The following is a 17,524-nucleotide window of genomic DNA, read 5'->3' as shown; positions in this document are numbered from 1 at the left end:
TATCACAATATCCACCAGCTGGAATGAAGAGTACACACAAAACTGACCCCTGGACATGCCAGGATATTATCATGACATACTCTGTAGCCTGATCACAAAGGATCAGTAGGGTGTTAAGTGTGTAAAAGAGTATAACAGGGATTAGTGCTCATGTTCGTTGGTGTTTTGTAAAGAGTAGCTGAGAAGCAGTCCAGACTGAATCATGACACCTCCTTCAGCTATGTCATTAATAGCAATGTACACCCATATATGTCCTGAGACAGGGCCAACTGTACCTGAGTGACAATGCCGACATCATGACAGACAGGCCCATATGTACATACCCATCTCCTACTGACAATTGTCCACATCATCATACCAGGAGATATCACATGTAGAATGGATGAGCAGCTACCCCCACTGCCAAAAGCACGGCAGCAAGTGGAATACATTGATTCCCAATATGTGTCATGCACAAACTACAGAACAAACAGATCATGCACCTGAACAGTCAGCTGAGCCTCACCCCCTACACAGGATGTGGAACCGTTGAATGTGTCACAGCTACATATGGCACTCCCCACAAGTGTTGGTGCACAACACACCATGGGAAGTCAAGTCCAGTACGCCTATGAAGTCTGATTTGCAAGGTCATGGAGTCCATCATGGTTGCAGTCATAAACAGAGCTATTGGAAGCTGACATACACGCAACCCTACCAACCGTGGTATGTTCATGTGCGGATCATGGTTCCCAAACATGCTAGACTGTTTGCAAGGCAGCCACCCAGGACATACATCAATGAACACATCTACACATGTGTCACATAGACTTTGAATAGCCCTTTATCAACATCCCAGATGCATGTAGTATCCACAAAACCAACAAGCTGTGCATAAATATGTGTTGACATATGACGGAATGTCAATGTGTCCACAGATAGATCACACAAGGTAAAGATTCTGAGGTCTTGTTCAAGCTGTTGACACCTGCTGACCCACATGGACCATTCCTGGAATGGCATAAAGCAAAGTGTACACACATCACCATGTCCAGTCTGATGATGTCACCATCCTACAAATACAGCCAGAGAAGGGAAACCAGCTAATAAAGCAAATAGTGTGTCGTGTTAATGCATCTTTCTCTAGTCTCATAACATAGTTAGGTAGGGGTTTGAATCCTGCAAATGCTGACTGTGTGTGTGTCACTGTTGGTCAATGCGGTGTGGGTTTTGCTTTTACTATGGTATGACATAGTATGATTATAGCAGTAAGTGCATTGCACACATCAGGTACCTGCATGGCAAATACATATGTGCACATGTCCACTCAATCAGTACATAGGTGTGAAGCCTGCATACTACATGAATACATTTTTTTCCAATGACAGGTTGTGCCGCTGCTTCTCAGATCATAGGTCACATATGTATGTATGTGTCAAGGCCGTCCACTGTTGTGTTCTGTGGCCAAGGTCATCTGTGGCACACACACCCATGACAGTTACTTATGAGTAGTGTGAGTGAGGGTATATGCCTGGGGTATATGTCAGACATGGCCATACACAACAAAGACTGCCAAGAATGGACAGTCTTTATAGGTGAACGACTGCCTTGTGGATATGCATTCAGGCCTCTAATGTCTTATGTGATACACTTTGGTACTCCACAATACCTATGGATATGTGGATACCAAGGGACACATGACATAACATGAGGCTGTATGTACACATTGGTACCCAACATACATGTTGAGGGCTACCACCTGTGTGGTACTGATGGGATAGTATGTATAGTACATGAGGATGACTATGCCATAGTCGGCTTACTGCTATACAGCATGTATCAGACAACAGGTATCTGTCTGTATGATACCCTTGTGTAGGATATGCGTCCCATCCAGGGAATGCATTGTAGGCCAATCCATGCATTTCCAGATTTGGATGGACACATCCCTAGTGTGTCTGCATGTACCTAAGGGGGCTATATGCCAAACAGGTGTGGTCACAGGAATGGGTGGTGGTCATTACCATTGGTTAGTGTTATAGTGTAGCACCGGAAGGATCCAGTTGTCACTGGGTTCCCTACTACTATGTGTCATTTGTCAGGACATCATCCAATGATTGCTTATAGTCATGCTGTTGAGGTTGTGTATACTACCAGACCGCAAATCATTGACATATATTAACGATATCACCCACAGCATAGTGTCAACCCATGTCATACACACGTCTACCCATGTTAGTACATAACTGTAGTAGAATGCATACTGGCCATTGAAAGATACTATGAGATGTTAACAATGTGTACGACAGGGTATGCCACACGTCCCATGTGTCCCCTATGCAAGTACATCCAGACAGTGCACACCCACCATGTTCACAGATGTACACTTGCTAATCTGTACTGCACACATCACACACGTACTGTCCACTCACTAACACATGCTGGCAACACATTACACTTCAGCCAAGTGGCACATGGGTGGACAATACATACTCATACCTAACAGTGGTGTAAACAATGCTACATTGACAATCAGAGCTTTGATGCATAATGTCTGCTCAGATATACCTACAAGAATGTTACACTTCCTTGTTGACAACTTGCTATTATTGCTACACTGCTATAGTGTCACCCTGTGCATCAGCACCATGTTAGCCTGTCCCTCCGTCAATGATGCAGATGACAGGAAGCGACACAGGTATCATCATATGCACAGGGCATATTGTTGTTTGCCAGAGCGTGACATTGACCCATCCAAATCGACATGTCTGTGTGTGTGTGTGTGTGTGTGTGTGTGTGTGTGTGTGTGTGTGTGTGTGTGTGTGTGTGTGTGTGTTTGTGAGGGACAACAGTACAGCATGGGCCAGTGTTGATGTAATTTGTGTGAGTATGTGTGAGCCCTAGTTGTTTGGTTAATGTGTGTGTGTCTGCATGCACACAGCTCCACCATGTAGCTGCCATATACGGGTGTTTGTGGGACAGACACAGACTGTACCTGCTAGGCTGTACAGATCACTGTCTCCGGCCATGGACACAGTACCTGTGCTTGGCAGGGGTGCTACGGACAGTACTGGGTACCACCCCTGACTGGGTACTGTCACCAGAGGCAGAGGTATGATGACTGGAACCATGTCCCTGCTGGGACTGGCCAGAGTCACGTGCACGTGGTCTACTGGGATGGTCAATGGACAGGCCAGCCCCAGCATTGCTGAGGCTGGTACTGCCACTACAGGAGCAGCTGTGAACTGTGGGTCATCCGCAACCACTGCCAGCTGTTGCTGTTGCTGGCATGCATCCGCATCGACGTCGCAACCATCCCACATGGTCCTGGCTCATGGAAGACATGTTGTGGTGGGCATCTAATGTCTCCCTCCAACGTCTATCAATGACCTTGGTGTATGTCCAGATGGCACCGGCAAGGTCACCGATGCTGTCATTGATAGAGGTGTAATGTGCCCTCTGCATCCTAAGTCCCTGCCTGGTGTACCGTTCCATATGTGCCTGAGCCTGCATTACAGCCTGGAACATACTGGTTATCGTAAGACCTGTGAGGGCACGCCTGCCAGGGGCAATACGACCAGTGGTGCTCCCCCGAGAACCCCTGGACCTCCTCCTATGTGGTACCATTCCAGGTCTATGGCTATGGCTGCTGTGAGGGAATGCAAGTGTCATGGGTACCACACTCTCGGTCAATGCCAACTGTATGCTGTCCCTCACCTATGGCCATTGGTGGTGAGGGATGTATTGACAGTATGAGTGTGCACACAGATGGGGTTGAACGCAGTGTACTGATGAATGGCAGACCAACGACAGATCCTGTCAAATCGTCCTGTGCCAAAATACATGTGTCATCATCTCCACTATTCGTGGCAGTGGCTTCAGGTTGCATGCTGCTTTCGCCAACCCCTAACTCTGTACCTGTGAGAGGAAGACAGGAAACACACTTTACAGTCTGCACATGCACACATGCACACATACACACATGGACACATGGACACATGCACACATGGGCACATGCACATATGGACACATGCACACATGAATACATGCACACATGCACACATGAACTCATGCACACATGCAGACATGAACACAGGAACACATGCACACAGGAACACATGCACACAGGAACACATGCACACATGCACACAGGAACACATGCACATATGCACACATGAACACATGCACACATGCACACAGGAACACATGCACACTCCTCACTACAGCAGATACACACACACAACAGCAATCCAAAACATACTCAATAGTGGTTGAAGGTGGGTGACAGTATCACAAGGCAAACAGTCACGTCACACGTATCAACATGCAGAATAAGTGTTAATCAAGTCCATGCAGTGTGAGTTTAGACAGCCATAGGTAATGACAGTGTACTTGGCTGTGGTGCATGTGTGTACATGTTCAGTGATTGCCTACACCCTGGAACACAATGTGTACAAGGGCACAACATTTCTGTGCAAGTATTATAAGCTCTGCAATGTCCTGTGCACCATCACTCACAGGTATACATACCATGACTGCATGTGTTATCTGTGTGTCACATGGATTTCCATGTCTGATTGCAGTGTCTGTGTCTGTAGCAGATAATTGTGGACACAGGTGTAGCACATGCATGCTATGTACACACACGGGATGGTGCATGTATACGTGATGGAATACCAATCCTGGACATGGCCATTTTACAGTGGTTATGGTGAGTGTGGGTCATATTCCAGATATGCCAGTGCCAGCCATGATATTGCATGGTACATGACTGCAACATTAAACATCACACATACCCAATGTGTGTCATGGGACCTATATACCCAATAGCATTCCAGGACAAATATGTGTCACTTTGGACAGAATGCGACTGCTATGCATATTGTGTATAGTTGCATATGTATGCACACACACAACATGCTATGCATAATGTGTATAGGTGCATATGTGTGCACACGCACAACACGGAGGTGCAAAGCAATGACAGCTATGTGTAGTACTGTGGTCAATGTAACTGTGTGGGGTGTAGTACCATTAGCCATCATCATTATGCATCATGTGGTCACTCAAGGCCACTAAAGTGTGCTAGACCACCACCTAGCATACTGTACCTGAACCACAGTGCCGTGGCTAAGTTCACAATTACACAGCCACATTGCACAAGGGTGTGTGAGGTGCCCAATAGGGAGCATTGCCTAACATGACTGTGTTATGTGTTGAAGAGTGTTGCACAGCCCCATGCTAGGCCCCTACCCCTCAGGTATATTATGTGTGGTGTGTGGATGACATGTGGGATACTGAAGTGTGACCTGGCAGCAGGTGTCCGGTTACACTATGTGTAGCATGTTGAGGTATACTGCGTATGACAAATGTGTTATGTTGTGTACATGTGTGTCAACTATGCCTATCCAATGTGCAGTACAGTGTTGCCACATTTGTGCCTGATGCTCTGTGCATTGCATGTGATTGAGGCAGCTACTGACTTTACTGAGATGTTTAACGTCTCACAGCAAACATGCACAGCATGCATTATGCGTAGGTGTGTGATGTGTACATGGCCTACAACTCACCTATGACATGCACATTTCAATACCAATTTTACAGTACACATCTCACATATGCATAATCCAACAATACAGGTAACAGTAGTCTACAGCTGGGGCATGTTACCTGCATGCTCCATGTCACCATGCTGGGTGGCTCCGGCCTCCATGATGACACATGTGTGATGCTGTTGCTGCTCTATGCCAGAAGCCACCACACTTAGGAGCAGTTCCTCCACTCTGGTGAAGAGGGGATGTATGGCCACCCCACCACATGTGGCAAGCTGTTGTCTATGGATATCAGACACACGCCGCCGGACATGTCTAATTAAATCTCTGCAGTGATGGCATACCTGCTCATATGTCCAGTTATGCATGCCTATGTCATTTACCCGACGAACAAGATCTTGCCACAGTGCAGTACACTCATGCTGGTGCTGGCTGGCCCTGGAAAACAGCAGGGTATAGTGCTGAACCAGGCTGTGGTGTATTTCCTGTTCCTCTGAGACTGTGTAGGAGGGATTCCTTTGATGAACCATAAGCCTGGAAGGCAAGTAAACGATATGTGTGAGCAAGTCATGTGGCACACTTAACATTATACAGTACAGATATCAGTTAACTGCAATATATAGCATCTGTTTGTCTGTCAGAGGATACACACATTCAATACCACATATTAGTGCTCAGCCCACAACTGGCTAACAGTGCCTGCCACACTCCATATAAGAAACCAGTATACACCAGTACTCAGCACACTTTTTGGGATCCAATGCACAGCGTTGCCACGGGGATACATATCAAGCTAATGCATGAAGAAATATGTCATCCATTGCAATGAATGTGAAGTACACTTACAGTATTACCAGTAACACACCCTAGTCGTTGATGCCATACCCCTACCTAACATATGTGCACAGTTGTTAATATAGCTGGCATACTGCTGTAACAGAGTATACATGTTGCTAGGTACACACACAAACCCTGCAACACACAAGATTGCGGGCATGGTACAGGCATCATTACACACACATCAGACATTCATACAACACACAAGTGTATGCTGACACAGTTGAGCACTTCCTGTGTACCTTACAGTACTCTGTGCCCCTACTTACAGATACCTTTGCCTGAGGTATGTAATCTGTGCAGACTACAGGAAACACACAAGACAATGTTACCAGGGAATGTGAACATACACCATACTGTGCTGTTTAGGCCTACAGCTTCTGGTAGTACAACAGTTCAAATGTCAGCTTGATTCACCAGCAGTACCACTTACTGAGCATACATGTATTTCTTCAGCCTATGATGGGACACCACAGTCGTACACAAGGAACTATGTCACAACATATGCCATCCTACTATGTCTGCATCCCAATAACTGACACATCTTTCTCTGGCCTCACACCTAGGACACAAATGACTATGACAGAAACAACCTCACACTAAGCTATAACACCATTGCAGACCTTGCACACATTCACTGTCACACTCATTCCACCTCACATAGCAGGTATTGCACCTAGTACATTTGTGTGTGTGCATTGTGTCATAGGCAGGTAATACGCTATTGGCCCTAGGGCCTACAGCAGCCTAGCCATATGCTACCTTGGCCTTTGACACACATGTAATTTGATTTCACTTGCTCCTGTCAACCGGATACACAGACGTGATTCCCAGGGCGTGTTACCTATCCCCCAGACAATCATCAGGGGTATTTATGACATCTGCTACTGAGGAGCCTTGTTTGTTAATGCTGGGTGGTCTACTCCAGAGTATAGCATATTTGCCAATAGGAGCCTATCCCTCCAGCATGCGCTGTTTAGTGAGGTGGCAGGGATTAGGGACCTAGGCCGTGTAGCCTGGTGGGATTGTGAGGTGTTGACATGGTGGATGTCTGACTGCTATGGGTGTGACATACCTCTGTATGTTCAGCAGAGGTAACCTCTGGTTGGCCGGTATGCAATGCACTGTAGCTGTGGTTATGTGAGTCAGTCTGCATAGGGTATGTGTTTGAGGGCAGTATTACTCTTTGTGAGGTATGTCTGTGGCCTTTCCACTTGCTGTAGTTGTCATGTGAGGTACATACCACATGGGGCATTGTGATGGGTACAGGGGACACTGACCTATATTTCCGTATATGACCCAATGTTTGTAATGACACGTACCACGTAGACAGATAACAAGACTAGTGTGGCACTGTGAATATCAAAGGGGAGGCTACTGTCCACCTGTGCCCCATGTTCCCTTCTGACACCTTCAGTATTAGGCAGGCAACCACCTATCTGATAGTTAGTGCATAAAGTGTTTTGGAATGGGGTATGGCACTGCAGTATCAAAACTGGTGTTCAGTCCATGCCTTGGTCACCAGGCACCTGTTGCAATACGTCTGACAGCACAAACTGTACGCCTCGCAAGTACGGTATGCCCGGCCAAACAAATATAGAAAAAAACACTAGAGGCCAGCATGGAACAATACGTCTGACCCCGTGTCTCCCTCTCTCACTTTATATATATATATATATATATATATATATATATATATATATATATATATACATATATATATATATATATATATATATATATATATATATATATATATATATATATACATATATACATATATACAGATATGAATATATATATATGAATATATATATATATATATATATATATATATATATATATATACATATCTATATATATCTGTATATATCTATATATATCTATATATGTATATATCTATATATCTATATATATCTATATATGTATATATCTATATATCTACATATCTATGTATATATGTATATATATATATATATATATATATATATATATATATATATATTTATATACAGATACTTGTAAACATCCACTGCTGTACATATACATGCACATATAGGCACACATACTGCCCACCTTTCATGGTGGGAATATCAATTATGAAACAGTTGTGAGACATACAATTATGTAATAATATTGCACAGTGTTGTGCAGAATATATTTTGCTGTCCTCAGGCCATATAGCTGTAGCAGACCTCACTGCCTGTAACTCAGTCCCACAGCATTTAACCACCACATGACATATACCTGCACTGCTTGCTGTTTTCAATGTGACACACTACAACCTACATAGATATGTGCACATAGCAACCTTCAACTACATATATATGTCCAGCCTTCACTAACAGTTGCAGTATGTCCCTTGCCCTATGCACATCTGCATATACATATAGATACAGACTGCTACCATATATGGAGGGTTCACAGTATGTAGAGTACCCTTCAGACACATCATTCGGATGCCAGCAAATACATCTCTGTTACATACCTTACCTTTGTATTTCTCACCTCTGTCTGTTGTACCTGTTGACGTGTTTTTTGTTTTCTTTTTTTTTTTGTTTGGTGTCTCCAATTGCCTCTGTTTGTTTGTCTGTCTATCTTTCTCTGTCTGTCTGTCTCTCTCGCTCTCTCTCTCTCCAGTTGCTGCAATGATATTATTGCATGTGTGGACAGCAAGTACAGGCTGCCTTTGTAGGTATCTGCATATGTGCATGTGATGGCCTCTGCACCAATTGGTGCCCACCATTTAGTAATTGCATGCAGCCTGCTGTGTGGTAATTGCAGTTCTCACTGTGATTTCAGGACAGTGCTATAAAATGATAGGTTAGGTAGGCATAGGCCTTTCAGTTTTGCAAGGTGGGGACCATGCTTGTTTGCTGTGGACACTGTTGTGTCAGTCAGAAGGTTGGTATATGTCTCATATCTGAAGCTGGGTTGTAGCCAGTGAAATGCATGTTGTACTGAAACCTGACTGTTGCTTCTTCCAGTACACTCCTCTCAGTGTGTATGTTTACTCACACCTCCTAATGCTAACACTGGATACACAGGAGTATGTACTTTATTTTGAAATTAGGGAATTAACTGGCATACGACAGTAGTTATTGCAATGTATTCCTATTTCTTTCCTACTTTCCCTTTACATTCACTCCTTGTAATGCATGTTATATTTCTTTATTGCAATGTATTCCTATGGCTTTCCTATTTTCCCTTTACATTCACTCCTTGTAATGCACGTTATATTTCTTTCAGCACCAAGTTATTATATATCTGCTGTGGCCTAGTGGTACATCATGCAGACTGGTGAGTCCAAGGTGTAGGGTTTGAGACTGACAAGGGTATTTTATTTTGCTGCTGAGCAGTACAAGGGCCTTGTCATACAGAGTGGCTAAGGCACTTTTAAGCAGTTGTAAGCAGGTTTGCGTGGGTTTGTGTGACGCTTAGCGATGCTAAGCTAAGCGCACATGTGCGCACACTGATGCAAACACGCTTACTACTGTTTACAAGTGCTCACTCCCGCTAACCCCCGCGCTCATTTCTTTGACAGAAAAGTAAATGGGGAGATAGGAATGTGGTGATAAAGGTTGCACAAAGAAGGGAAGACAGTAGGGAAACCAGCTTGGGATGTACACAATGGGTGTGGAGAAGGTCCATAGCTGCCCATTTCTTTACCAGCAACAGCTGTGCATATGCAATACATTAGGTGGGATATTTGAAACCTTCCACCCCTGAGAGAGGGGTGAGGACAAATAAGTATGTTGTACTACCAATTATGTATATCAAGCACATGCACTGTTTGTGAACTGCTATACTGTCATTAGTACGTTACTCACGTTTGAACAGTTTGTGGTTTGTTTGTGTTGATATTAGCACAGTCTGCTCAGGACAACTGGACATATTTCCGTACTGTGTATGCCTACCTACACCCTTGGTTGTGCCTGACTACACAGGTATATAGTACCTTTGGGTAGGAGTGCAGAATTGCAGAGTGCATTATTTATTATCGTGTGATGTTTATCTTGCTGAACATGCAGAGTTGCTGTGTACCTGTAAGTCTATAAAGGCTAGTAATCTGTCTGAGTAGCTCCCACCATTGGACATATCCAGATGGTAGACAGAGGAAAGCCTAGTATTCATTGACTGTGCACCACACCAGTCTTTTCAGCACCTGAACATTGGCATTGTTGCAGTTGGTTGCTAGCAGTACATGGTTACATCCTTTGATATTTCTGTGTTGTACTCCTACATAAGGGCATGCTTGTGGAATTCATTCTACAGCTGTTCACAGAGTGTGTAACAGCAGACAGGATGATATGCCTGTGTGTTTCTGGCACTTCCAGGCCTCAGATACTCTCAGGTATATATTTGAACAGCCTCAGGGAGAAGTACATATCAGTGGGATATACCTGTGATATATTTCAGATATTTTGCAGTTGAGACTTTGGGATATTCGGAGCATATGTATTACTACACCATTTCTGACATGCAAGCAGTGTCTACTCTCACTTATTGACATTGATCATTAAGTGGGATTCTCCACCTTTCTGCGTACTGTTAGTACATTTCACAGGGAGTCAGAGGGGCACAGCTAACATTTGTTTGCAAATCAGGGATATCCCTGTAAATCAGTCACAGTTGGGAGGTGTGGCCGCTGACCTATTCAAATATGTCAGTGTTTATCCTGCTCTGATACTGTGTGGGGTTTGTAAGGTGCTACTGTAACATTATTCACTACTAGCATGGCTGCTTCTCTTACCACACTCATGTAATGCAATTCCACAACAATTGCTGGTAAAGATCCACAGAACAAGCTTTGTGTTATGGCCTTCCTATTTTCCCTTTACATTCACTCATTGTGATGCATGATATATTTCTTTCAGCACGAAGTTCTTGTATATTTGCTGTGGCTTAGTGGTACTTCATGCAGTCTAGTGAGTCTAAGGTCTGGGGTTCGAGACTGCCAGGGGTATTCTATTTTTATGCTGAGCAGTACAAGGGCCCTGTCATACAGAGTGACTAAGGCACTTTTAAGCAGTTGTAAGCAGGTTTGCATGGGTTTGCGCGACGCTTAGCAATACTTAGCTAAGTGCACACATGTGCACACTCGTGCACCCCCGCTTACCCGCTTACTACTGCTTAAAAGTGCTTACTCCTGTTAACCCCCACGCTAATTTCTTTGAAAGAAAAGAAAATGGGGAGATAGTAAAATGGTGAAAAAGGGGGCACAAAGAGGGAAAGACAGTAGGGAAACCAGCTGGGATGTGCAGGAAGGGTTTAGGGAAGGCCCATAGCTGCCCATTTCTTTACCAGCAACAGCTGTGCATATGTTCGTAATTTGGTGTGAAATTTGCAACCTTCCACCCCTGAGAGTGGGGTGAGGACAACAGAGTATGTTGTAGTGCCAATTATAATTATCAGTTTACATGTCCGGCGGACATGTGTGTGAAATGGGCAACTATGTATGGGGCATAATTTTTTTGTGGGAACAGCTTGCCCTTTTTTTTATTTTTTTTTCAGGTGAGAGTGGAATGTGAGGTAGGGGATGTAGGTATATTTGGGGAGGTAAACAGACAAAACAAACAAGATGCATACAGGGGCGGTATTTGACACATGGGGTGGGTGAACACAATTGACGGGGAAGGTTGTTTGGAAATCACAAGCCCATGAGCCCACAGATGGTAACAGTGGAACTGAAATCCCCACCCATGGACAGTCACCACTGCACCTTCACAGCTCAGAGGGTGGCTGTGCCGGGGGCTGAGTAGGACAGCCAGGCTCACCCGAGAGACACGCCACTCTTGCCTCGAGCTGGCATAGGGGATCAGCGACTGAACGCTGGATCTCCCTATGCACCACATCCCGGACCCTTTGAAGGGTGACAGGTGGCCCTTCTCCACCCACGCTTACACAGGGGGATGAACCCCATTCCCTGCAGTGCTTCCACCCGAAGGTGGCACAGGACCAACAGAGGATGGGAGCCCTGGCTGGGCATCAGAGCTGCTGGTGCCAGGTGCACTCGCCAACTGAGGAGGGACAGGTGGGTCCGCTGGGACTGGCCTTCCCATACGTTCTGTGATTAGGTGTGTTTAATTACAATATAAACAACAGCATTCCAGATTAGTTGTAACAACATGCAATAATATTCCCATTAACCCAATGCACCAATGTTCCAACAGTTGATCAGCAAGCATAACACATGCATATATTGAATGACAGTGTATATTCCAACCGCATGCAGGGATGTTTGGTAGCAACAGGCCACTATGAACATAGTGTTTGAACAGGGCACATGCATCAACATGAATGCAAATATTTATAAAACAATAGGACATATGTCCCAAAAAATATTTAAGATTACACATACCCATTGAGGTGTGGAATTTCATGGTTTATGCACAAACAGTAGGGTGTAGAAAAGAACCTCAGTTAACATGTTATAATTACTTTTACTCTACACTACATTCCTAGTGACTGCAACTGTATATTCCCTACATGTATTATTACACTTGCCACCATGCATTAGGTTGTGTAATGGGTTTGGCTAGTTCAATATATACTTGACCTATATCTGACATACTAACTGTCCAAGATGCTGATGTTACTGCTACATATTTCATGATTGCTTTTATATTTCTTTATCTACATTGGATGTTTTCACATGACATTTTCACTTCAATTTGCACAGAACCCTGCATTTATGGAAGCACACTCACATTTCTGGGGAACATATTAGCATGCTACTCATGTGCAAGATTTACTTATGCATGCCAGACAGTAACTGACTGTTGAGGACTGTATATATGCATCACAGCTACTATCACTTCCAACACCCACTTTATATGGGACTGCAGAACTCTGGGTTGCCAGCACTTTTTAAAACAGTACTATTTGTATAATGCAAGGGTACAACAACAATTCAAACTAAGTGACACACACACACACACACACACACACACACACTCCGGGTTTTAAACCTTTATTACTGACATTGCACACTTTTCCACAGACTCACACCTTTATTTGCTGTAACTGTGCAAATGGAAGACACATTCAAGACAGATTAGACCTTTATTAATGGGTTAGAACACGCTTTTTCAGACTCAGTCACTTATGTTATATGACAGTACCTGCAGAGATTTTATTCCTGACATATGTTACCTTTCTTAATGGGTTACTATGCTCTTTTTCTAGCTCTATGAATTGTCGTATAACAGTACATGCAGAGGACTTATTCAGGCCATTTTATGGCTGTATTATTGTACTACAACACTTTATTTCATGCTGTCATCCCTATTTTATATAACAAAACATGCAAAAGAATCAGTAACCTGCCTGGTGGCGCAGCCTTTGCAGCCTATCAGCATATGCTTGCTGATTCGCAGCATGGTCACCTGCAGGTTTAAAGTAAATGAAGGGATATTGAGACATAGCTATCCATTATACCAACTCAGTTATCAATTCTTACATACTGCAGTCCATGGCTACATACTCAGTCATGGGGCATCCTGCATCCCACGGGCTTCCTGGATCCATTGGTTCAAGCGGTCCTCCTTCCATCTCTTCAGGTCTGCATGGTGGTGATGGACCTGCTCACTGGTGCGAGGAATGCCTGTGGCACTGGTGAGGTCATGAGCTAACCGGTTCCAAGCCTCAGCCTTGTATTCCGTCCCTTGGAAATGGCCCTGCAGGAGTCTGGACTCATGATGGTGGACAAGGAGCCAAACCATGTATTTCGACTCCTTGATGCCCCAACGCTGCACTCAGAAGCATGAACCCTCTCCTGCACCTACCATTCTGACTGCAAATGTGAGCTACAATCAGTTATGGTGAGTATTCCCGCCTATGGGGCTTAAATATGCCGCATTTCCTGCACTTTTTGGTGATTGGCCATTTTTGAGAATTCTAAGCTGACTGCAGACCTGCTTAGTAATGGTTAATCTACCATTTCTAAGTATATGTATGCAAGGGAGCCCGCAGGATTTTTTGCAGGGGGGTGCAAACCCAAGCCCCGCCCACACGACACACCCCCTTCTGCTGTCACGCCCACTTGGCCCCACCCCTGCCCACGCAGCCATTCCAGTGTCCCAATACTTGGCTATTTTTCCCCATTTGTCATAGACACTGTTCAAATCCCCCAGTGTGCATACTGTTTTATGCTTTACTTCTACAATGATTACAGAAATTTGGATTTCATTTACAACTTTTATTTCAAATTTTATAGCACAAACACTGATAGACATTTACTAAACCTAAACAAAGCAATAGTCTTACAATGAAAAGAGACTTAGCATTAAAACTTCTCTACCTTTGAAACCCACACTCACGAAACAGCATTGAAACCCGCATTCAAAGAAAATGCATCTGGCCAGTGGCAGGGTAAGTTTACCTTTGGGCTGTTTTCAAATCATAGACTCCTTGCACACATTTCTAGAACCATGCAAAAATTATTTGATTCACCTTGCTGACTGTATTAATTATACTATATAATAATTGAATTATATCCCTTGTATAATACAGCACCACTTGCTAGAGTGTGTTTTAAATTTATAGTTCTGAACATTTTTCCTTTAAGCAATGAAACAAATCATATGACCCAATAATGACAACCTGCCCAATTCAGAACATTTCAAAAATAAAGGGCCACTCTACTCAAACTTCTGTCATACAATCCACCAATATCAATCAATATGCAGAATCTTTGCAGAAGTAAAACTCATCTGAATAATTCCACATTAAAGAGATCTGAAACCAGTGAAGAGGTTGTTGCTAGAAAATAACTTTATATTCAGTGTTTCATCTACAAATTCACTGCCTACTGCCCTTGAAAAATAAATTGCCTATGTTATATTAAAAAAATGGTAAGCTCTTAATATTGCAATAGGGAATGACTGACAAACCAACACGTTCATAGGCATCTCATACAAAGGAGGGCACACATAGTGAAGAACTCCTATTTCCCCCATAAAATGCATCAAATACTCAGCAACTGAAAGGGCATGCAATACTAGCACTTCATCTGCTTGGTGTGGGAGTAGCATCCACAGCCTTCTGCACCAAAGGCAATTATGGTACTAACACTGCTTTCAAATTCTACAGCGCAAACAGTGACTACCATTAGCTAAACAAAACAGTTAATTGCACTTAGTACGAGCAACAGTAAATTTCTCTTCCCATGAAACTCATTCCTAATGCCTTACTCTCACATCCTATATTTTTGCTGTCATAACACTATTCAATGTTCTTTAAGCACTCTGTAAATGTGGGTATTAGTTCCTTCAATAATTTAATCTCCAGTTACTAATAAATCATTTCTTACCCAACTAATTTTTCACCTATTATTCAGTACTGTTTGATATTCCAATTCTATAAAAGCATAATCTTCATTACAGTTAGTCTTATCAACCTCACCATTTTTACCACCTACATCACTTGCTTGTAAGGATACAATTCTCTTCTAGTTGCCCTTTGAATCCTCAATCTGCTGAGAATCCTGAATTACAAGTGTGTCATCTGTAGCATCAAGTTTGATACAGGTCAAGTGAGCTATACTAGTAGAGGGTACTTCCTTTCCTTAATGTGTGCTACTTGCACTTTGCTAAACATGATTTATCATCAGCCTAGTAATTAAAATACGTAAGAGTTTGCCAAGTTGTGCCAACTGCACAAGTAAAACCATCCTCAGCAAGTCCAAATTTATTGCCAACAGTAGTAAGCAAACCCGTTTTCTTACATGAGGAACACAAGTCTCCAAAGTTATAATGTACTGTACCTTAATATACACAAAGCATTTAGTACATTGGACAAGATATGTAATACTTCAGTAAATCAATCAATGATACACATTTAAAGGATGCATTTTCAGTGACAAAACAATTAAAAGTAAAGAATTATAAATCAAAAATATATAAATCAATAGCAGAATTCACAGACTTTTTAACAACTAGGAAATGTAAGTCAAATTGTATGAAGGAATCACAATATAGAATTTAATATAAAATAAAGTGCACTGAACTAACCTTTTATTCTGACCTACAGCACCAGTTTTGCATGTGACACTGCTAAACATCTATAACTACTTGAGCTCGCAAACACTTGCGGTCATGGCTCAAGTTAAACATCACTTTGGCATAAGGTGCAGTGTCATACCTACAATCTGTACCAAGTTATAACTAGCTAGGCCCTTTATAAGCAGAAACACTCTAGCACTTCAATCTGTCCCTTTCTTCCAACAAATAGTTAAAGAATCAGAGGTAAAAAAATAAAATATATCACATAAAGGATACTCCTACCAAGCAGTTAAACAGAAAACCACAAAACATTGAATGGCTAAAGATACAGTCTGCTCATCATGCAACCATTGTTATCTTTTTTGTTTTAAACTCCATGGACATAGCAAAGTACAACACTCAATTAACACGTACTTCTAACTATTAAGAATGACAAAACATCTACATATAGATTTCATATTTCTCTCTTTCTACAAAAAAACACACTCAAATACATTAAAGATGTAACACTGACAATGAAGAACAAAGTTTTTTGCCTTTAATTTTATATTGCATCCTCACTAGTTTTGTTTGCACTCAGTTTTATCCTGTTATGGTTTCTATATTTATTTCCTTCCACCAAAGTAAGTAATTAACATCTCACCTTATCATCTCAGTACACATCTTTAAGACCTCAGACTTAGCTAATGCATCATATTCCCATTCAGTCTTCAGTGTAGTATATCTTCAAGACTGTGCAAAGGAAATGTCTAAGAATTTCTAGATGCTAGATGGTATGAGTTTCTTCCAGAACTGTGCCAAAGAACAGGATCTCTCAAGAACCATACTCAGATTAGCATTCCCTCTAGAACTGTACTGCAGCAAAAGACGCTACTTCACAGGGCTAGCTGAGCTGATCTTTAGTGTCCCCCATGTGTACAACTACTTTGTGTCATGAATTTCAACAGACTTTCAGCAGAGTAAAATTCAAGAAACCAGTCCAGTGAGAGTGCATCTTCCACTGTATTATCTGCTTCTCTATATGATGCACAAGCGCTAAAAGCCTTTCTCTAGCACACGATCACTACATCTTTCAGACATACTAAGACTTCTCAGTTTTAAAGATCTTATTTTGCTAGTCTCATTGCAAACCCATTTCATTAACCCATTACC

This window comes from Protopterus annectens, chromosome 7.part0 (assembly GCF_019279795.1).
Source record: "Protopterus annectens isolate FY-2018-M chromosome 7.part0, PAN1.0, whole genome shotgun sequence".
Taxonomy (NCBI): domain Eukaryota; kingdom Metazoa; phylum Chordata; order Ceratodontiformes; family Protopteridae; genus Protopterus; species Protopterus annectens.
The sequence above is the reverse complement of the archived record's forward strand: the minus strand, read 5'-3'. Positions refer to the sequence as shown.